The following is a 23,282-nucleotide window of genomic DNA, read 5'->3' as shown; positions in this document are numbered from 1 at the left end:
GTGAGTACAGCCATGTGTTTGAATTTTAGCTGGAGGAATGTAACTAAAAGTGATAATACTGTACTTCAGGGCTGCCTGAAAAAAAAAATCCCCACCCTCTAGCATGTTCCTCCATGCTCATGTCCACTCCAGCGTGGCTAGAATCAAAAGAACCTCCAGGGGGACTGTTATGGACTGAATTGTGTCCCTCCAAAATTCATATGTTGAAGCCCTAACCCCCAGTACCTTACAATGTGACTGTGTTTGGAGATAAGGCCTTTATAAATATAATTAAGTTAATCTGAGCCCCTTAGGCTGGACCCTAATCCAATCTGACTGGTGTCCTTATAAGAAGAAGATATTAGTACTTACAAAGAGAGACTCCAGAGGCCTGCACACAGAGGAAAGACCACGTGAGGACAAAGAGAGAAGGTGGCCATTTTCAAGCCAAGGAGAGAGGCCTCAGTAGAAACTAAACCTGCCCACACCTTAATCTTGGACTTCTAGCCCCCAGAACTGTGAGAAATAAATTTATCTTGGTTAAGCCACACAGTTTGTGGTATTTTGTTGTGGCATGCTTGGGTAACTAATACAATGACCTTGGAAACCACATATTAAAGGTCATAGAACTTTATAATCATCTAAGGTCCCTGGGTGACCACATCGGTGAGAGTCTCACTTCAGGCCTGCTTACCACTTAGTATTATCTTGTGCCCAAGAATTAAACCTTCCCTGTATTTGAGTCATTCTTATATTTTGGGTCTAATTGTTATAGTAGTTTGTCCATCCCAACTTGTAAAGGTTATTTCTGCACACAACAACTTTAGGACATAGGAACAGTGACTCTTTGCTCAAATAGATATGGATGTGATGCGTAGGATTGAGCTGTGGACCAAGGATATCTGTTCCATTACAAAGTAGTGTTTCTGTGATTCTTTCACACCCTTAGCTCCAATTTTCAACCCCTGTATGCTCACTCTGTCCTACTCTGATAATAGAAGTCTGTTTCTCACTCACTTTCCAACTCACCTTGCAATATAGCAGATATGTTTAGGGTTAGAGTTTAAGTCACAATATGAACCAACTATAAACAGCCTAGTACTGAGGATATGTGTGTGGTGGAGGAGAATTGTTGTTTGAAATATATGAAACAAGAAACTGGCGTATGGAAAATATCTCTAAATCGTAAAGCTCAAATATAAAAGAAACTTAGTGGAAGTGTCTCAAATTTGACAGTAATCCTAAAAATTTACATTAGGTTGCCAATAGTGAGTTGTTTGAAGCTGAAGGAAAAACTGTTTTAAAAGTATTATTTAAAAAAAAATCAGTCAATCACAGCAGAAAAAAGACTGATTTTGTTTTTATTCTTTTCATTGAAAATTACAATACAAAATCATTGTCATCTGAAGTAGCAATAAAAGAGTATGCAGCCAAAAGATGTAGCAGATAAAAAGTGTTACGAAAGTGGGTTAATAATATTTGTCTGAATTTTATGTTTGCGGTGTCTGTTGGGCTTTTTTTTTTTAATATTTGACTTTGTATGTTTCCTCATTATAAATAATTATTCTCCTTCCAATTTAATTTTGTATGTGCTCTTTTTTAAAAAAGCAACTCACAAAAACTGTATAAACTTCAACTGTAGGGCCCACAAAATATGAATCTGCCCCAGAAATAAGCCTTTGTTTGAAATCTTCTAGTGACAAGAGACCCAACCTGTACCCTAGGTCTTCCCATTTAGTGTGGGGCAGTCCTAATCATAAAAATGTTTGTGTTGTGTTGTTACTGTTGTTTTCGTTCCCTTGTTTTGATTCATTGTGCTGAAATCCATTAAGACCAATATTTCTGGTTTTGCCAGGGACATGGAGGGAAAGTTCTTCTCCTCTTTCATAATTCACAGACTGTTGTTAAAAGGAAGCAGGTGTGAGAAGCTTAGTATGTTTTCAAGATAGTTTTTTATTGCAAGCCATTATGGTTTTAAATTATATTTAGGGGGAAATAATTCTCTGTAAATAGAATACCTGTATCTCTTCATAGCTCATAAAATTGTACCATCATTTTCTGAAATTAGTCCATTTGAGAGTATGTAATGATTAGAAGCCAGAGCTTTTGAATTTAGTTTTTTTTTCTTGTATTTAATACATAGTTTACATCTTCTTTTAAGTTGGGGAGGCTTCAAAGTTGCCTATCATGGATTTAGAGGATGTTGTTAAGTACCCTGGTTGAAAAAAATTATGCATAAAGATGTCTTGTTTTTTGACTATTATTCAAAGATAATGGGTCCAAGATTGGGTCTGTTTACCTAGAACTGACAATGCCTTACATTAACTGTACTTTAGTTTTATAGACATGTTAATTAATTTGATGCCAGCAATTGTTTGGTGAAAAAATGTAGAGCAAAAAGAAATGTCATCATTTTTACAAGGGAAAAATTGAGGCTTAGATTATAGAATCTATTAAATAATAAATCAGTTGACTTGGACACATGTCTTTAGCAGTAGAACCAGATGCAGGATAGATATTTTTGAGACAGGAGTCAATGGTTTCTCTTTCAAAACGATGTGACAACTAATCTGACTTCTCATTGCTCTTATATGTCTGTGATTGATGTAAGAGCTCAATTACTTCTCAGTGATTTGATAACTGAACAAATAAATGAATTCCATCATGGCATAGTATATGTGTTTAAATATATATTTTCCCTATTTGTCCAGCTAGAAGAAGTCTTAGGTTTGAATTCTATGTTGAACAAGTTATATGACCTCCCTGATTCATACTTTCTTAATCTTAAAATAGTTAATAATGAGTACTACACAGAACTTCCTGAAGGTTAAATAATGTAAGATCTGTGAACTACCTAGAACGAAGGTAACTTTTTAGTATATGCTCACTAGATGTGAATTTCCTTCACTTTTCCATCCATTTTTTATCAAAGACACTGTTCTAAGTCTAGCCTTTACAGAAGTTTTGTGGGACATGGCAAGCATAAGAATATGGGTGAATTTGTGCAAACCCATCTGTCCTTCTCGTCAAGGTGCTCATGTCTCAGGTCATGGTGATGTAAAGCATCATACCGTCTTCATTTCCCTCTGCCTAACATGAGTGAACTTAGTATCATTGTTGGCAGAAAGCAATGAATTATGGATTGGTCCTTGACCATGTGGGTACATGGAATTGTAGCAATTTATACTAAATATAGAACCTAATTTATTTGGGTAAATTTAAATTAAATTAATTAAATTGGAAGTTTAGCTTACAACATCTCCATTCTATATCATAGGGACATAGGGTAATATTTTTAACATAATGTGCTTGTACTTTTAAAATATGTTCATATGCATTGTCACTTGATCATGATTTTATCATTCCTGCTTTACAGAGGAAAACTGAATTAAAGATCAGATAGGCTAAGACCTTTGTCCAAGATCACACAGTTAGTAAACATCAAGTCTCAGACTGGTTTTGAACTCAGCACATGTATATCCCCACCCCACCCAAACCCTATGTGGAGCGTATCTTAGTGGAAACAGACTTCCTGGATTTGCACAGCTCTGCACCTTAATTTCTTTGTGCTTTAGCATCCTCACTTGTGAAATGGTGAATAATAATATATACCTCTGTGGCAGACAGACCCTAGGATGGCTCCTATGGACCACCCCTCCTGGTATTCCAATTTGTGTAACCCCTCCACTTACTTCAACATGGGCAGGACCTGTGATGTGCTTCTAATCAATAGATTACAGCAAAGGTGATGGGATGTACATGATCACATGTATGTGACTATGTCACATAAGATTGTACCACCAGTCTTGAAAGGAGATTCTCTTCCTTGCTGACTTTGAAGAATTAGGTTGTCATGCTGTGAGTTGCTTATAGAGAAGGCCACATGACAAGGAACTTGGGGCAGCCTTAGCCCAGAAACCAGCAAGAGACCCAGTTTAACATCCCACAAGGACCTGACTGCTGCCAACAACCCAGTGAGTAAAGAAACAGGTCCTTCCCCAGCTTTGCCTCAGATGAGACCACATTCCTGGCTGACATGTTGATTGCAGTCTTACAGAGGACCCAGCTAACCTGTGTCTGGGCTCCTGATCCACAGAAACTGTGAAGTGATAAATGTGTATTGTTTTAAGCCAATAAGTTTGTATAATAGTAATTCATTATACATCAGTAGATAACTAATACATCCTAGTAGACCTGTTGTGGGATAAATTCTGCAAGGTCAAATAGGTAAAGTATTCATATCTATGCCAGGCACATTGTAGTAACTCAATAAAAGTTAATATCATTTCATGTTCTATTTTTTAATCCAGGAAGGGAATGAGAGTTTTAAAGTCATATCCTGATATTTGTCTTCTTATATAGTTGGCTCCATGATGCCTGTCCTTTGTTGTAATGCAATCTCATAGAAATTCACTATGGGTTCTTTATAAAGATATATCCCCATGTTTATACATACATATATATATATATATAGTAGATGTGACTATTGCCTAAATTGTTTTTATAATTCTAGGGTCTTTGAAATGAAGGAAGCCTTAACAAAATTTGCAGAAAGCAATTCCAGTACAGTGGCTAATTAGTCAAGACATTTTGATCACAAGTGACAAAAATCCAAGTTGGATCAGTTTAAGACAAATGGGGGATTTACTTGTTTGTATAACTGGAAATGATAAGAATAAAAGTTAGGACAGATCTGAGGAGGAATTTAAATGCCATCAGGCCTCTCTTTTCTTTCTTATTTGTATTTCATCTCTTTCTCTCTGTACATGGGTTTCTTTTGTCTTTGGCTATGGAAATGACCACATGCCAATATAGCTAGCTTATGTAGTAACAGTTCCAAGACCAGAGTATCAAGGAATACATGCTCTCTTAGCTATATTGAAAAGAATAGCTCCTTGAAAAGAATCCAGAGATTAATATTATTGGCAATCATTACACTGTGTATTGACACCTTGGACCAATGTCTGTCACCACCATGGGTCAAGATAATGGTTTTAAAGGCTCAGCATAATTCATAGGCCACCTCTTTCTAGGGGAGGGGGTGGACCTATTCCAAGAACGACATGTTAACTCGTCAAAACAGTGGTGTCTTGAATTTATTTGGCAACATTTTCCTCAAGTGCTTGGGATTTAAATATTTACTACTGGAAAACCTGATTTGGATAGCATTCTCCATAAATGAGCCATTTGGCTTGCTAATAGATGATTATGAAGCATAAATTGACTCTAGACTTCTGAGCACTTTTTTCTCCTTATTTTAATTAGTGATTCTGGAATGAAAGGCCTAGAGATTGAAATCTGAAAACAATTAATGGTAATTCTATCTATAGCTGACCCTAATTATTTAGTTCAATTGGCTAGAGCTGTGTGTTAATGAGGCTGATGTGGTGGGAAAATCCCTATGTGGACTAGCAGGTTTTCTTTTGTTCTGGAATATGGTCTCTTTCTCTAATGCTCCTCTAAACACACCTGCTTCCGGATGTGGGGCAGAGCAAGAAAAGTTATTTAGCACAATTCTATTTAGCACCGCTGGGAAAACAACTCCAAGATAAACTCCTCATGAAAGTGGTTGATAGTCACTTACATTTATGAAAGGCAGAACAATTATTTTCCTATTAGGTACTTGATTATATCTCAAGATTGTCTGACTTATTACTGACAAGATGTTTAAAATTTTTTTCCTCCCTGTGTCAGTGAAGTCTCATTGTCTCCACACATTCTTATGAGAATAAATGGAACTTATTGGAAATTTAAACAAAAACAAAGGAAGAATGATAAATGTTAATATTAATGACTATGACAGTCCTTGCTTTTCTTCTACAGCTGGATTTGGAATTATGTTCATTTGTAGATGGAATTTTGACACTTCTGTATGAAACCAAAAATGAAGCTTTATCTAGAGAGTAAGTCACAGAAAAAGTCATGGTAGAGATGATCAGATAACAACAAAAATAACAACAAAACCCAAAAAAACAACTGACAGTTTTTGAGCTTGTCCCATGGGTCAGGAATTGTGGTAAATGCTTTCCATAAATGAATTTATTTTCATAGCAGCCTTTTCAGGTAAATTCTTTTATTTTCCATATTCTACAGCAGAGGAAGTATTATACAAACAGAATGGGTAAAAATAATGTGTTTGTGTTATACTGATGCAAAGGTTTAAACCCAGGCAATCTGAATACAGAATCCATACTTTTAACCACTGTCTGATAATTTTATATCTTTAATTATCTGACATTCTATTAATGCTTATGGTTAATAATCCACAAGACTTAGAATTTATGTTCTTAGTGACATTCCTGAGAGACACATATAATTATCAGAAAAAAATTATATTTTTGCATTGTAGTTACTTGGTTACATATGTATACTTGTTTATACATAATAGTATTTAAACTTGCTTATGTAAACTAAAGGAAGAGGTAATTTACTGAAAGAATAAAGGGATATCTCATGAAATTCACAGGCAGGAATGATAATTAGGTCTCTTGAAAGGATGAGACAAGAAAGCCAGTGAGAAACCTGGGTTACTGTCTTCTCTCCAGTGCTAAGTGGTCTCTTATCTCTGCTTCTGTCCAGACATGTGTGTTTGTTCTCCTCTGTCTCTATAGCTAGCTTTCCCTGCCCCAACATGCACACTGGGCTCCACTCTAGGTTTCCCTAGGATATTTCCATCCAAGCACCAACAGAACCTTAACCAATGTCTCCAAGACCCAAATCTAAATTCCCAGGAAACAGAATGGGTGCTTTCTCTTCAAGGACAATAGGGTAGGAGAGTTTTCCCAGAAAAAGGTGTGAGAACTGGAAAGAAATGATTGGCAGAGGACATTGTTTGGCCTCATCAATACAGTTATACTCTGTGGATCAGCTTGCCAATGGAATTGATTAGAGAGCACCAGGAAAATGCAAATAGTGTATACTTTTTATGAAAGGTCTAGGTAGGAGTACCTTGACATACATGAAATAACAGTAATAATAAATGCCACATATAATTGTTGGAGGCAGATGATATTGTCATTGATACAAAATTTCCTTAGCTAAACAATAAATGTCCATAATTTTTTATTGTAGATGAAATTAATTAATACCATCTTAGTTACTCTCTCTCTATATGTGTGTATATATATCTGTATATATTTGTGTGTATATGTTAGTATATATATTTGTATATGCATATTTGAGATGCCATTTTTGATAATTATACACACCATCAATTTTAAGAATAATTTTGAGAAGGACAAAACACAGCTAGTAAGTTAATTTTAATTAATGTAAATGAATTCTTTGTAAGTGCATCAGAAGTGAGGAATTACTTTAATTAGAAAACTGCATTCCTCAACTTTGCCTAATAAAACATGATTTGCCATGAGTATGCAAGATGCAAGAAAGGGAAAGAGAACAAGATACTCTTCCACCTCAAAACAGGGAGCAGATGTATGAACTTCATCCATTTGCAGCAGAATTGATCAGGAAAAAAAATAGTTTTGACCCTTAAGTAACATCACTTTTTGAAATCTAGCAGCTTTCTGTCTCCAACATAGAGGTTAAATCCTAATTATCTCCACAGAGAGAGATGGTAGGGCTGTTCTGACAATGGGGTTGAAAGATCTGACAGTGGAATATATTTAATAGAAGCCCTAGTCCTTGTCTTGCAGACAGCTTCCTATAATACAAACCTTTTGTTTTTAGTTCAGGTCCCCTTGTGAAGGAGACTGCGTGCGAGAGCACAGATCACATGTTCTGGGAGTCAGGAGACCTGGCCCTGCACCACTCTGCTCTTACCAGCTTTGCAGCCTGGAGCCAATTTACTTTTCCAGGCCTCAGTTTCTTCATCTATTTCAAATGCAGTCTAAAGTCACCTATGGATCTAAAATTTATCAATCATGTTCCATTTTGTACATAAAATGTTTGGCATGTCATGTATATTCTATGGATCAGTCAGGGAACTGACAGCAAAATAAAAAATCTGTTCAAAGGGTTTAGTAGAGGAGAGTTAATAAAAGGACCGTGCTCAAAGGTGAGAGGAGGGCTAAGAGAACTAATAAGTCATGGCAAGGCACCCAGAGGTGGCATCATTTCCACCTGAGGGGACAGGGGAGAAGGTACTGCTGCTGGAGCCTGGGAGAGTGGGGGATGTGTGGGAGGGGCTGCATGGCTTGAGAATGTGCTTAAAAAGAAGCAGCTACTCTCAGAGTGGTGTGAATGTTTAGAGAAGATGGACTCCAACCCTTCTCACCACTGTATCTCAGCCCTCCTATCCATGCCTCCATTGGCCAGATATAACTAGAAGTCAGGTGGAGGGAATGCAGGTGATGGAGCCATGGAACAGCCCTTTCAGAGAACAGAAGAGGGTAGAAGAATCTTAGAGTGGATGGAGACACCCAAAAGAGAATACCAGCACAGCTTTGCAATTTAACATGTGCATTATGTGATTTTCCTGTGTGTAGTATCCATGGATCTCTCTGCATTTGATTAGCCAAACGTTGGATAGTGTTGGTTAGAGATGGGATGTTTTACAAAGTGTTTTATGTTCTGATATTTTAATAAATTATTAAAGATCAGGGTAAGAATCGTTCTGTTTCTTCATCTATAACCTCAGCATTAATGATAATACATAACTCACCAGATGGTACTGATGAGAAAATGAGATGATAATAACTAATCTTCACATTAACCTTATGGGTGGGTGTTATTGTCATCTCCGTTTTACAGATGGAGAAACTGAGGCATAGAGAGCTTACATGAGAGTGCCATGGGAGTAGACCAGACAAAAATGCCGAAAGACTCCTGAAGAGGCAAAGATCCTCTTTGTTTGGTATGTTCAGGAAAAGCTTCCTTAGCTAGCTCATGTCCCGGTCTCCCTCTCTCCTGTCCTCACTGTTGCTTGGCCCATCATTGGCACACACCTAGTTCCCCACCCCAACTCATAAGTGTGGCCAGGCATTTAGAAAATTCCGTGATGGGTGTGACATGTGCCACACTTTTGTCTCATTCTTCTCACCCTCATTGCGTGGTTTCTCCACTCCATCCCCAGGCTGCTGTGCGTAACTGGACAGGGTTACCAAACATTTGTATCTGGCCCAATACAAACCTTTTCTTTCTGTGTCTGCTCCCTCAGTGGGGCTCAGATATCCTTGTGTTTCTTACTTCCCAACTCCCTGTCCGTTCCTAGGAATCAGATGTTCCCCATCCCACACTACCCCCTCCAGTGATCTCCTCAGTGTTAAATCGACTTGCAGCCTCCACACGCTGATGGGAAGGGCATGCCCTTTGTTTCTTCTCTCGAGAGTCTCAGGACTAATTGTAATTTAAGTTCTTCCTCTGTCACTTCAGAACCTTTCTGTGGTTTCACCCATTTTCTCATGCCTCTCCCTTGTGTCAGAGCCATGCTCAAGGCGACTGTCCTCACCACCCTCTGGTGTCCTTTCCATCCTCCTCACCTGGCTCCTCCTCGTAGTCCACAAATACTTCATTCTTTCCTATGTAAACAAAGAGCCGGATAAACAAACAAACAACTAGCCTGTCTTCAACTTTTTAAAAATTTTTCTCAAGCTGTTCCCATTTCTCTCCTTCCTTTCTCATTCTTCACATTATTTCTTTGGAGAATTTCCTACACCAAGTGACCTCATTTCCTTACCACCTACTCACCGCTCAAACTCTTAACAACCTAGTTTCTTCCCACCTTACTCTACTAATTACTTTCTCTGAATTTATCCACTAATCGCCAGAATCGCTATTCTCAGGGCTCACCTCGTTTCACCTTTTTGAATTTCAAATTGGGAACCACCCATTCCTTCCTCATTTAGCCTTTCTCTGTGGAATCTAGAACACAAAGTACTCCTACTTTTCTATTATTCTTTTCTGTCTTCTTTTCTGATTACTCCCCTTCCCTTGGCAAAACTAGATATTCCTCTTAGCATGACAGTCCTAGGCTAATCTTCCTGTGCAATTGAAACTCCTTAAACTTCACTCATGTCATTTCCCAGCTTAAAAAACAAAATTAAAAAAAAAAAAGAAAAAGAAAACAAAAACTTCCAGCATCTTGTTAATCCAAAAAAGTGAATGCAGCTCTTCACTTGGGCAATCGATTTCATTTGTCTTTGAACTCCAGGACACTTTCTAGGCAACTCCTCCATCTCTACACACATTCACTCTGATAATTTTAGGTCTCTATATTTAAAACCTTTTCCTATCATGTTATTCCCTCACTGATATTATCTTTATTAGCCTATGTTTGCCTACAGTAACAAACATCCCCCAAATCTCAGTGGTTATACATAACAGAAATTTATTTTTCACTCTTGAAGATTCACAAGATACACAAGGGCAGCTGTTGTTGCAGTTACTCAGCACTTTGGCCTGCTTTAATCTTGTTTCACCAACTCAATACAAGCCCTTCTCTATAACAGAGTCAAATTATACAAGGGCTTTTCAGTGCCTCATCCGAGAGTTGAGATAAGCCACTTCTACTGCTGTTTCATTGATTGGAACTAATCATAAGGCCATGCCTTACCACAATGTGCTGGAAAGGACAGTCTACTTCATGCCTAGAATCCTCCCACCATCCCTGCCTCCTGAATCACTACCTCCCCTTCAATGCCAGTGTGAAATATCACTATTCACTTAATCTCTCAGGATTCCCACCACCTTCCTATCCACCTAGCTAAATATCCATAGACTTTTAAAGAGTTATTTATTTTTATAGATAAGTAATTACAAATATGATACTTGTGTGAAGTCACAAAACTCCAAATATTGAAGACTAAAAAATGAAAAGTAAACAGCAATCCCTACCCCAAATGCCAATCCCACTCCATAGAGATACATGATCACTACTTGTACTTTTTTGAAGTATACTTTTCTAATTTTAATGAACATAAAGCCCTATATGTATATACTTTTAAACAAATGGAACCACATTAGACATATTCTTCTGTACTCTGTGGTTTTCACCTATTATGTTTGAGGTTTTTTCTATATTCATTTATAGAGAACTAGCTCATTTTTTTCACAAAATATTACCTGTATAGATATAGCATGAATTCTGTATCCAGTATTTTATAGATGGAGGCTTAATTTTTACCAATATTCAACACTTACAGAAAAATCCACAGTCATTATTAATGTATGTAAGGATAGGAAAATATCTTTATGATGTTACAGAAAAGCAGAACTGCTGGATCTGAAGAAACACTTTTCCTTTTAACTTGTAGAAACGTTGTCTCTTCCTCTAAAACAAAACGAACTACGACACTAATTTACATCCCTACCAACATTGTATAGAGTGGCTGTTTCCTCACCTTCTTATCAATACTAGATATTATCAAAATTGTAATAGCCTAGTTAAATCTCCTACTTCTTTGAGAGCAGCCATTTATGATACATCTTTTTGTCTCCTATATTGTTTGACACATAAGAGAATGTTCAATGTTTTATTTCATTTCATCATATTTTGGTAGTTGAACATGATGGAATGTAAGCTGGACCCTAAATGATGTTGTACTAGTAGGTTTGGGCAGTTAAAATAAAGGCAGGTGATTCCAGATATGAACAGAGGCATCAAAGACAGGAGGGGTATCTGGGTTTGTCTAAACAGGAAACAGATCTTTTTGTCTATAAGTGTAGGAGTAGTGGAAAGGAAGGTTTTAAAAGTAGCTTATAATCATGTTTTAGTGACTCTTAAATGTGGGCTACTGTGTTCTGTTTTAATATTTTAGAAAACGCAATAAGCAGGGAACCAGGAGACCCAAGCTCTCCTGGTTTTGCTACTAACTAACCCTGAGCTAGCACTCATTTCTAGTACTGCATTTCATTATCTATAAAATGGCTTCCTTCAGTCCATTTATTATTTCCATGAATATTGACACGATTAGTAGCTTTGGGTAGAACAATGTTCTACCCTGTGTTTTATTCTCTCTGAACATAAAGCATCATGGAGAATAGAAACCAAATGAAGAGGTGATGACACAGTTGTAAGTACTCCAAATGGAGACATGCAAGGAAGTCCGGGTACTATTAGTTGTAGTACCTCACCACCACAGTGTGAACTGATCAGCTCAGGTTACCAGGGGGCGGGACTGCTACAATCATTTCAGGGGTGGAAGGTGTCATCAGGGTCACTAATGAAATGCAGTTACTTGCATAATGGAGAGCTGGGCATCTTTGTGTGCTTGTGAGCAAGAGGCATGGTCATTGGCTTGTAAAATAATGGCAATGTTTTACAAATAATCAGCATTAAAATTTGCTTTCCTTAACTGCTCGCGTTTAGCAACATATAAAAGTAAAGCAGCTGCTCTAATTCAGTCTCATGAGTGCTCAGAGTTAGGTGGTAGACATTTCTTTTTAGAAGGCTTTTCATTTGCGAAGGAGGCCAGGTGCTTTCCTTAATTCTCAGTGCCTCATCCCCAGGGGTTTTTTCCATCTTGGAAGAACAACTTTCAGTCTTATATGTTATTTTTTACTCTCAAGGTTTCCTTGTAACACTTTGTGCTAATCAATTGGAAGTGCTCATGATAATGAATTTGCGCAAATGGCCTCATTAGCTGGAGTTTTTATCTTTCTTGTGGTTTAAAATGTTTTACTTCATTCATGCAAATGAGTCAGCAGGAAGAATTCAGATCTGTCCTGGCCAATGGTTTAGTATCTTATACTTTATAGAGGGACAAACCTTTTGGGTTCACCCTAAGGAACTGGTCACAGATACACACTTTCTAAATAACTTGGTAAACTGTCCAATGGAGTCTATGGATTCAACTTTGTTCAGTAATATTGTGAGGTTTCAAATAACTTTTATTTTTCAATTTTTATCAATGTTATTTACATCCATGGTAAAAACAACAGTAATAAAAAGCTCCTTAAAAATAAGAACAATACTTTTATTAGGAATTATTTATTTATTAGGATTATTATAAAAATAATGTGTTTCCTGGGCTTTTATTATATGACAACTTTTTATGCAGATTTTCTCAGGATATTTTTTTTCTTGAATTCTCATTAGTCATACATGGGCTCTCTTTGACTAAGCTTTAATTTTCTTATTTTTTTAATCTATCATTCATCTCTTTAGCCTTTTTTGTTTTTAATTTTGAAGATACTTTTTCAAGTTTATATTCAAAACTTTGCTATTTTTGTGTGAATACTTTTATATTTATAATTTCACTGAGCTTTTTGTTTGCCTTTTGAATATTCATTTAAACAGCATCCTCTTCTAGTTTCATGCATGAATATATTGTTATCTATTATAGAAATTAATTTTCTTCTGTTCTCTGTGCTGCTTTCGTTTACTCTGCATTTCCCATATGTGTGTGTGTATGTGTGTGTTTTGTTTAGGTCTCTGTCTTCCATGTTGGAAGCTTTTCTCAAATGTCTTATGATAGCAGATTTAAATTTGTATCAAAGACTAAATCACGAATAGGCTAATTTGATGCTTTTTGTGAATGGTGGTGGTAGGCTCAACAATATAGAGTTGTAAAGCTGAAAGCTGTTTTCCATTAAAAGACTAACTTTACTGACTATAGGTCTTATTCTGGGGCTCTCAGATATTATTGAGAGGCATCATTTAAACTTCTTTATGGTGGCTGTAATGCAAACTGCTCATTTCTTCAGTGTTGTCTAATAGAACTGTCAACAGTGATGGGGTGTCCCATGCCTGTGCAGTCCAGTCCCGTAACCACTAGCCACAAGTGGCTGTTGAGCACTTGGAAGGTGGCTAATGCAATAGAAGAACTGGGTTTTTCTTTTATTTAACTTTAATTTTAATTTTAATAGCCACATCTGACTAAGTAGCTCTCATATTGGACAGCACAGTTGTAGATGCTGGGAGCAAGAAGGGGTGGAGAATTCCACCAGTTACTCCACTGACCTTTCCTAAACCTCCACTTAGTTGATTACCCTACCCCAAATGACTGCTGTGTTTGATACCTCCTAATCTTCAACATACCCAAATAATAATACCTCTTGCTTCTTTTGGGAATGGTTCAAGAGTGAAGCTGAAATAGGAAAAGGAGGTGGGATGTGTGAGTCCTATCACTCCTTATAAAGACTTAAAACACTTGCCACCTTTATAGCCCCAAGTGTTATCCCCAAGATACTTGATGTCTTCAATTCCTGATGCTGACAAGGATTCTGGGGGTGAATCAAATTGTTTGTCTTTGTTTTTTTCCCCTCTCTGTCTCTAAGTCTCTTTCTCTCTCTCTCACTACTAAAACCTCATTCCCCCTCCCCCCCCCATTATGTTTCATTTTTGTGGTACAGAGTTATAAATGTTTCCTGCTCTCATCTCCTATAGAGATTTTGATGCTGGTTCCTGTTTCCATTGATTTTTTTAGCTGATAAATCAAAAGAGAAGGGGGCAGAAATTTATTCACCCCCTATCTTATGATTGTGTTGCTTCAGCTCCCATTTGAATTAATTGCAATTCCATAAGACAGTACTTTGTTCTTTGATTTACTTTAAATATTCAATTTAAAATTGTGCCAGCCACCTTAGAAATTCAAATTTTTTAAGAATTTAATATCTCTATTTTTTTAAAAGCATAATCACTTAGCAATGTATTACACAGGAATTCAATGTGTTAGTCCACACCTGTCCAACATAATAGCCCATAAGTGGTTAGAAAATTTCATTTGATTACCATGTTTTTATTTTTTCTTTAGAAAAAATTATTTTCTAAATAAATGTAGAAAAATTTATTTTTTCTTTAAAAATGATTGCCTACATCTTCATAAGATATTTTAGAAGTAAAAATAATTTATTTAGGCCGGGCGCTGTGGCTCACGCCTGTAATCCTAGCTCTTGGGAGGCCGAGGCGGGCGGATTGCTCAAGGTCAGGAGTTCAAAACCAGCCTGAGCAAGAGCGAGACCCCGTCTCTACTATAAATAGAAAGAAATTAATTGGCCAACTGATATATATATAAAAAAAAAATTAGCCGGGCATGGTGGCACATGCCTGTAGTCCCAGCTACCCGGGAGGCTGAGGCAGAAGGATCACTCGAGCCCAGGAGTTTGAGGTTGCTGTGAGCTAGGCTGACGCCACGGCACTCACTCTAGCCTGGGCAACAAAGCGAGACTCTGTCTCAAAAAAAAAAAAAAAAAAAAAATAATTTATTTATAAACTTGATATTTAAACTGTTACATTAAAATAAAAAGTATGGCATATTAGATCTAATGATTTACCCTTTTAATAATAAGTATAAGCCGGGCGCGGTGGCTCACGCCTGTAATCCTAGCACTCTGGGAGGCTGAGCCGGGCGGATTGCTTGAGGTCAGGAGTTCGAAACCAGCCTGAGCAAGAGCAAGACCCCGTCTCTACTATAAAAAAAAATAGAAAGAAATTAATTGACCAACTAATATATATAGAAAATTAGCCGGGCATGGTGGCACATGTCTGTAGTCCCAGCTACTCGGGAGGCTGAGGCAGCAGGATTGCTTGAGCCCAGGAGTTTGAGGTTGCTGTGAGCTAGGCTGACGCCACGGCACTCACTCTAGCCTGGTCAACAAGCGAGACTCTGTCTCAAAAAAAAAAAAATAATAATAATAATAAGTATATTATGATTTACTTTATATCAATTTGTTTTATATAATGGATATTAATTGATACAATTGGTTGCAGCATCTTGAAGAAAAACATGAAAATCAGATTAGGAGGCCATATTTGAAAATTTAAAAAAATGGGAAAAGTTATATATATTTATCACAATGGCAATGCTTCCTATTGGAAATTTTAAAATCTTCAGACTATTGCACCATTTTCTTTCAACTAAAGAACTTTCTGGTCAGTGTATTTATCCTACATGCCCTGTGACTTCAAGGAAATAACCTCTCTGAGCATTATTTTCCTCTTCTGCAAAATGAGAATAACAGGTTTGTACACAGATCAGCATTAGAGTCACCAAAAAGCTTAGCACATGGCAGATTCTCAATAAATAGTACTTACTCTAGTTCACCTGGAGAAATTGTTCCTATGCAAACCTTGAAGAAAGTGTTTAGGTAACAGGAAAAGTTTGGCTTTAAAAGTGTTAAATGCAAATTCTTCTTGTTTGATGTTTTTATTTTTTAGTATCACACATAATTCATTCACTCAAAGATATGTGTTCGGTATTTAGTACACACTGAGCACTAGGTCTTACCACTCAAAGGATCTTTCCAGAGTCTTTTTAAACTCTGTCCTCCTCATGTATGTGATAACAATATTTTAGCCAAATCAATCAAATGGCTTGCCCTCAATTTGCTGTGAGAAGACTGTATGTTTGCCTATAACCAGAAAGTTCCTCTGCAGTGGGAACCAGCATTTACACTTTGGTGACCTCCTGTAGAAAAGTTTATGTGTGACCCCAGATTCACATTTATAAAAAAATATTTGATTTGTAGTTCATTTGGAAGTCACTACTGTTTTAGTGGAATACTCTTCAGCCATTTTTATAAATATAAGAGTGGAAGCAGTTTTAAACATGGCAGGAAGGCTTAAGGGTATGTTGTCATTCCATTGTTCCATTTAGGTCAGGCATGTAGATGATCCCTTTTAACATTTTTCTGATCATTAGGGCACATAGTGAACTTCTCTGGAATCATTAAAGACATTGAGTACCTAAGATGTAATTTTGAAATTGAATAGCTCTGTATTTGCCTGAGACTCCATGAGAAAAATCTGTGGTGAAAATCACTGGGTGTTTTGTATTAGAAATTAACAAAAGACACCTGCACTAGAATGTTTATAGCAGCACAATTCACAATTGCAAAGATGTGGAAACAACCCAAGTGCCCAAGAATACATGAGTGGATTAATAAAATGTGATATATGTATGCCATAGAGTTCTACTTAGCCACAAAAAACAACGGTGGTAATAGCACTTCTTGTATTATCCTGGATAAAGCTGGAACCCATTCTACTAAGTGAAGTATCACAAGAATAGAAAAACAAGCACCACATGTACTCACCATCAAATTGGTATTAACTGATCAACACTTAAGTGCACATATAGTAATAACATTCATTGGGTATCAGGCAGGTGGGACTGGGGAGGAGGGGATGGGTATGTACACACCTAATGGGTGCAGTGTGCACCATCTGGGGGATGGACACAATTGAAGCTCTGACTCAGGTGGAGCAAAGGCAATATACGTAACTAAACATTTGTACCCCTGTAATATGCTGAAATAAAAAAAAAAATTTAAAAATTTTAAAAAAGAAATTAGCATTCCCTTTTCAAGTCCCCAAATATTTATTTGCTTTAGTTAAGTCATAGTATCTAATCTGTGCTTTAAAAATAATTCTTTCAGACATAATTTTATGTTTGCAATCTTGAAGGTTTTTTTTTTTTCTTTTTTCTTTTTTCTTTCAGGATCCAAGTCAAAAGAAATTATTTGAGGCTCTAGTCTTTTGTTTGTTGGGCAGAAATCCCAATTTCTCCAGTTTTGAGCAATGATATTGCTTCACTGTCATTAAGAGAAATTATAGTATTTGGTCCAGTAATATTATTTATTCACATATGAATGTTCCAGTTGGGGATATTATGTGTAGTGCTTGCCAGCTCTTTGTCCTAAATTTTTTTTCTTAATGAGCATTTTAACAACACTTCTATGTTTTCTAAAATTATTACTGTGGATGTTTCTCCCATTAGTATAAAGGCTACATGTATGTAATGTGTATGTAAATCTCTGAAGAATAGTTAAGTTCTCACTTGTATAGCTCTGTAAAGTGAGTAGAGTGGTTTGTTGCTTTCTATTTAATTTTTCTCTTTAATTTTATTTATCCTTTTAATTTTGTTATAAAATTATTGAGTTGTTTGGCAGCAAATACTTTCAACAGAAATATTCCTCTTCCCTCCTTGCAGCTGCTGAAACTGAAATTCAGAGTTGGCTAACACACTCTGGATAACTTTCTTTCCTGTGTCATCTTTTTGTTTTAACTAAAAGGTGATGGAGAAAGAGTTTCTATGAGTTCTTAAAGCTAAATGTTCGTTATGTTTCAGACAAATCTGTTAAATGACTGCTTCTGATCACCTGAAAAATAAAAAATTCCTTCACATCGTGAAATTGCATTAATTAACTGTGCATGTAGATTAAAGAGGCTCAATTCATAAGTAGGTATTGTGCCATTTTTTGTGGTAGAAAACCATAGAGAATGAAGGATTGGAGGATGATATATTATATACTTGGTATTCACAGAAGATCACTTTAACCTTTCATGCCTATCTTCTTTACTTTGTCTTTCTTGATCTAGAAGGTATATGTGTGAAGACAGTTTTAGTTTGCTTCACTAAGAGACCTTTATTGTTATTCCTGCTGCTCAAAAATCACTTTGGTAAAATGTGATTCAGTTGAAAACAATGTATTCCTCCTTAGTAAGTATTGCCCTTGGCTGGATTACATTGAACTTAAAAGTCCTGGGATAGAAGACAAAATTGAAGAAATTGGAAATTGAAGATTGGTTAATTCCAATTTCTAAAGGTGGTCTGGTGGTATATATATATATATATATATATATATATATAATGACAGCTAATTATTACATAAGAACTAGCTTATCTTTTGGTCTCTCTCTTCTCATTGCCAATAATTTCATATAACATTTTCTTTTCCTGTTGTTTATTATAATTTTAAACAAAGCCTATAACATAGAGCTAGGGATCCAGAAGCAAAAATTAGCTCCTTTCAAGTTTTTCAAATGCATTGGGTATACAGATATATATATATATATATAGATATAGATATATATAGATATATGTATGTGTATATATATATATGTATAGAGAGAGAGAGAGAGAGAGAGGTGGGGGAATGGCACTATATATCTGTTCCTGTCCCCCAGGTGTGCCAAAATGAAGACCTATATATGAATAGGGCTTGGAGGATGAAGCCAAGAACTAAATAAAGGTGAAAGAACCAAGCTTATGGATGTTCTGTGTTCTTGACCCTGGAAGAAATACTGAGTGGGGTCTGAGCGTGTGGCTGTCTGATGAAGTTCACATTGACTCCCTGGTGTGTGAGCGCTGAATAGCATGCTTTCTAGGTTCTTTCTCTCCGCTGAAGTTCTGTTAAGACAAATGCATATTTTTAAGACTGGGCTGGTTATAACTATTTAACTATTTAATACTGGTTATGAACATTTAATTGCTATTGGCTTTACCTATAGTACCAAATGAGCAATTTAATTTTGTACTGTTATTAACTGACTATATGATACATAGGTGTGTATATATGTCCAAGTGTTTAAAAATGTGCATATAATTATCATTGTGGTAAGATAGCTAATTATTACATGAAGGGTAGTTATATCCTAGGTCATGAGTTCATCTTGTGTCTTCTTTTTATAGGTCATGGCCAGCAGATCTGAATAACATTATGAATGAACATAGGATTAAACTGATTGGAAAATTTAAAAATAATTTCGTGGGTCAAAAGACAAGGCAAAGGGAATCCTACAATTTAGGATTGGCTTATACTTTTCTCCAAATATTATCCATTCATTCATTCTTTTTCATGTAAGACTGATCACCAGACTTAAGATTCCTGGTAGCAATATCATGACTGCTTAAAGGGCCTGTGGTGGACACTGTCAGGTATCTATCCTGGTCTCCTCTATCCCCCTTAGTGTATCTGTGTGCTCTTCCTGGCATAAATACACTTTTATTTATCATGCCCTACACCTTTGATTCTTCTTCATGAGACAGTCATGGTACTACTAGAGTCACTTTACCAACTCAGACAAAGAGCCAGAGTCTCTGAAGTTTGAGATGCCCCTGAGAAGTTCTTAGCAGTGATTGACAGATGTGAGCATGTTCAAGCCTAGCTACCTTACCTCTGATCGGGACAAACTGTGGGGAAGCTGAGACACCCTGTGGGATCAGGCTTAAGACATTCTCCACGACCTTGACCTGAAATCACACTGTTGATTCTTCCCTCTCCCTGTACTTCTCCGTCTGTCCTTCTTCTTTCTCCCTGTCCTGCTTCTCTGAAAATGTACTTGTCTCTCCTAAGAGCACATCATTAAAAATCACTTGTACGGTGTAATCTTCATCTCAAAGTCTGCTTCTGGGGAGCCAGACCTAAGATGGGACTATTTTAAAGTAAAATTACACAGACCTTAGCTAGCTCTGATCCTGATTGTTATCCCATACTTTCACGAAGATGCTACAATCGTGGAAAGTCCAGACAACAAGTATGTACTTCAAAGTAACTGCAGATGATCTTGAGGGTCTGATGTGAAATATTATACAGAAAGCCCTACGGTTTTAATTGATAAAAGGGCAACTTCTGAGCATTGTCTGAATGAACCTACTTCATCATGCAAAAGCCTTATCTTCTAGAGTCATGTCTTGTCTTCCAGTGCCAGTGTTCCTGTGAGTAAGCAACTCCACTGAACAGCTGCCTACTGTCTCCTTGGCATTACACTGCTTTAACTATTTTATGTTTAGTCTCCTGCAGGTTAAACTTTACCCTGGGAAGCCAGGATTTAGACAGTAAGCAGAATGCACTGAGGCCTTAATGGCAGGATAAACTCATCAGAAAGCCTTTTGTCTCTGGCCAGGACCCTGGCACTTTTCTTTTGTTGCCTCCTTTTAAGAAGCTCTTTTCCTATTTTTCACCAGTTTCCTTGAACTAGCTTATCTTTTGGTCTCTCTCCTCTCATTGCCAATGATTTCATATAACATTTTCTTTCCTGTTGTTTATTATAATTTTAAACAAAGCCTATAACATAGAGCTAGGGATCCGGAAGCAAAAATTACCTCCTTTCAAGTTTTTCAAATGCATTGTGTATACAGATGTGCATGTGTGTGTACATATGTTTCGAGTGTGTGTGTGTAAGGGGGTTGAAAGAAAGATTTATTACTACTGCTACAAGTAAGAGATGGCAAAAAGCTCTGCTTTATTTGTGTGCCACTTCCCCATCCTTCTCTTTTCCAGTTAAATTCATAGAGAAAAGATGGTAATCATGGAACTTTGCCCAAAAAGGATGCAGTCAGATGGAATAAGAGCCATTTGCATTTCAGCAGTTGTTTTGGATGCTTTGGCCCAGAGTTTGGTCTAGTTCAAGGGTGAAAAGAGAATGAAAAAAAGATTTGTTTGGGAAGTGTGGTAATGGAATGGGAGCTGGAAACTTTGCTAAGAACAGCAGCATTGAAGCTAGGAGAGGTGGGGGAGGATGGAGAAAAGCCAGATCCTTGGTCACTGTATACAACCTCTAGTCCACCTGTTCTTCCTTTAAAGACAGATAGCCAGAGTCTCCATTGCAAAGCAAGAAATGAATTGGGTTGAGAGCTATCAAGCAGGACTAGGTGGGAGTGGCCCAGAAACGGAGGAGGTGCAGAAGCATGGGACACAGAAATGGCAGGGGAGGGCAGAGGGCATTCAGTGACCTGAGGCTACTATTTCCTGGTGGCTGTAGATGTATGAGGGACACTCTGAGGTCCTACAAGGATGTGCCATGCATGGTTTCATTTCACAGTCAATCAGAAGCTGGCTGTATAGGCCCTATTTCAGCCCTTGTTGCCCGTTAACTGGTATAGAGAATAGAGCACGGTAAGACAAGCGCCTGCCTAGGTGATATACCTTTTCATTTGATTTAGATCAATGAATGGCTTTATGTTCTAGAATGCTGTTCCCTTGTGGAGGTTTTGTACTTTGATTGACAGATTCTAACTGCTTTCTACTTAGAAGAAAATGGAATAGGCTTTATCCTTGAATGCTACCTGTTGCTGGGATTTGAAATCCTAAAATAGAAGTTGCCATTCCTTGCACATCTAAAATATCTGATCTGAGAGCAGGAGTTTGGGCAAACCTAAGCTTTACTGCAGATAGATTTTTTTTTTAAGTTTTCTTTTAGAAAGACCAGAAAATTACACATAATGCAGTAATTGTTTTTTTGCCATGAAGTCAAAATTACTAGGGAGGAAAGACTCTATGAGAAAATATAAATCCTATTATAGAGAACAAGATTAGAAGGGAGTAATGCAAGACACATCAATATATTGCCACCGGGCCAGGTACCGTGGCTCATGCCTGTAATCCTAGCACTCTGGGAGGCTGAGCGGGAGGATTGCTTGAGCTCAGAAGTTTGAGACCAGCCTGAGCAATAGCAAGACCTTGTCTCTACTAAAAATGGAAAAATTAGCCAGGGATAGTGGCGCGTGCCTGTAATCCCAGCTACTCAGGAGGCTGAGGCAGAAGGATTGCTTGAGCCCAGGAGTTGGAGGTTACTGTGAGCTACAGTGATGCCAGCTGCACTAGACCTGGGGTGAACAAGCGAGACTTGTCTAAAAAAAAATTGCCACAGATTGTTATCTGTGGCAATCATTAACTTGTTTGCCTTGCTATTTGTTTATGATTTAAAAAGTAGTATCTTCTACAAGGATACTAAATCTAATAGATAAATAAATCATCACATTGGCATACAGATGGAATGCTGGAGAATGGTATGGAATGCTGGAGATGGGCAGAGGAGCAGTATCTTGTAAAGGAGTTTACAGAGAAGCAGCAACTATGTGGAAACTAAGCAGGAAATCTACACGGGGTTTTGCTCTGCTTAGATAAGACAAGAAAATACTAATAATCGTAAGTGATAATTATGAGAATTTCTTGTGTGCCATAAACTGTAATAATTAAGTGCTCTGCAAATATAATCTCACTTAATCCCCACAACATACCTATATGTCACATGTTATTATCTCATTTGTAAATAATCAGGTATAAAGAGGCTGATTAACCTGCATAATGTCTCACCACTAGTATTACAACAGAGAAGTGTCAGGTTTGAGCAGCTGGTGAAGATAACAGTAATAATGAAAAGGCCTAAGAATTCAGATGTTTGATTGATCTATGATGGGAATTTTTAAGAAAAACTGTGATGGAAATGTAGTGGAACAACTGAGACATAAAAACCATTGGTATGAAAGACCAAGGTTTCTAGACTGGATATTGGAGAAGGAATTAGAACAGTTCTGAATGAGGTCAAAACAGAATACAATGAGGGGGAAAAAAAAATGAAGTGGAACTCAAAGAATATTGTGGATAGGGTGAATGATGAGTTTAGGATTTCAGAGGCAGGGCAGTTCCTGGTAAATCAAGGTACAGGCTGTGACACAAGAGTAGGTGAATACATAATTAATTGCTTGTGTGTTCTCTCTATAGGAGGACAATGTAGCAAACATTTATGAGTACCTAGTAAGTTCATTTATGCTCATATCGGACTTTAAATGTGAAACATTAAACTTAAAACTAAACATCATTATAGTATTTAATCATGTAATCAACTCATTAAAGGTAAGTCTTAGTGAGTAATGATTTTAGAAATCTATTAAATTTCT

The 23,282-nt window shown here is 37.0% G+C and overlaps 1 protein-coding gene across 2 annotated transcripts in view; it reads left to right on the top strand.

The window, feature by feature from the left end:
- ZNF385D (zinc finger protein 385D) overlaps positions 1 to 23,282 on the top strand; it is an 844,414-nt gene that overhangs the window by 678,342 nt on the left and 142,790 nt on the right. The window lies entirely within an intron of this gene.

Source organism: Microcebus murinus, chromosome 1 (assembly GCF_040939455.1).
Source record: "Microcebus murinus isolate Inina chromosome 1, M.murinus_Inina_mat1.0, whole genome shotgun sequence".
Lineage (NCBI taxonomy): Eukaryota > Metazoa > Chordata > Mammalia > Primates > Cheirogaleidae > Microcebus > Microcebus murinus.
Note: the sequence above shows the minus strand (reverse complement) of the source record. Positions and strands in the feature narration are given on the sequence as shown.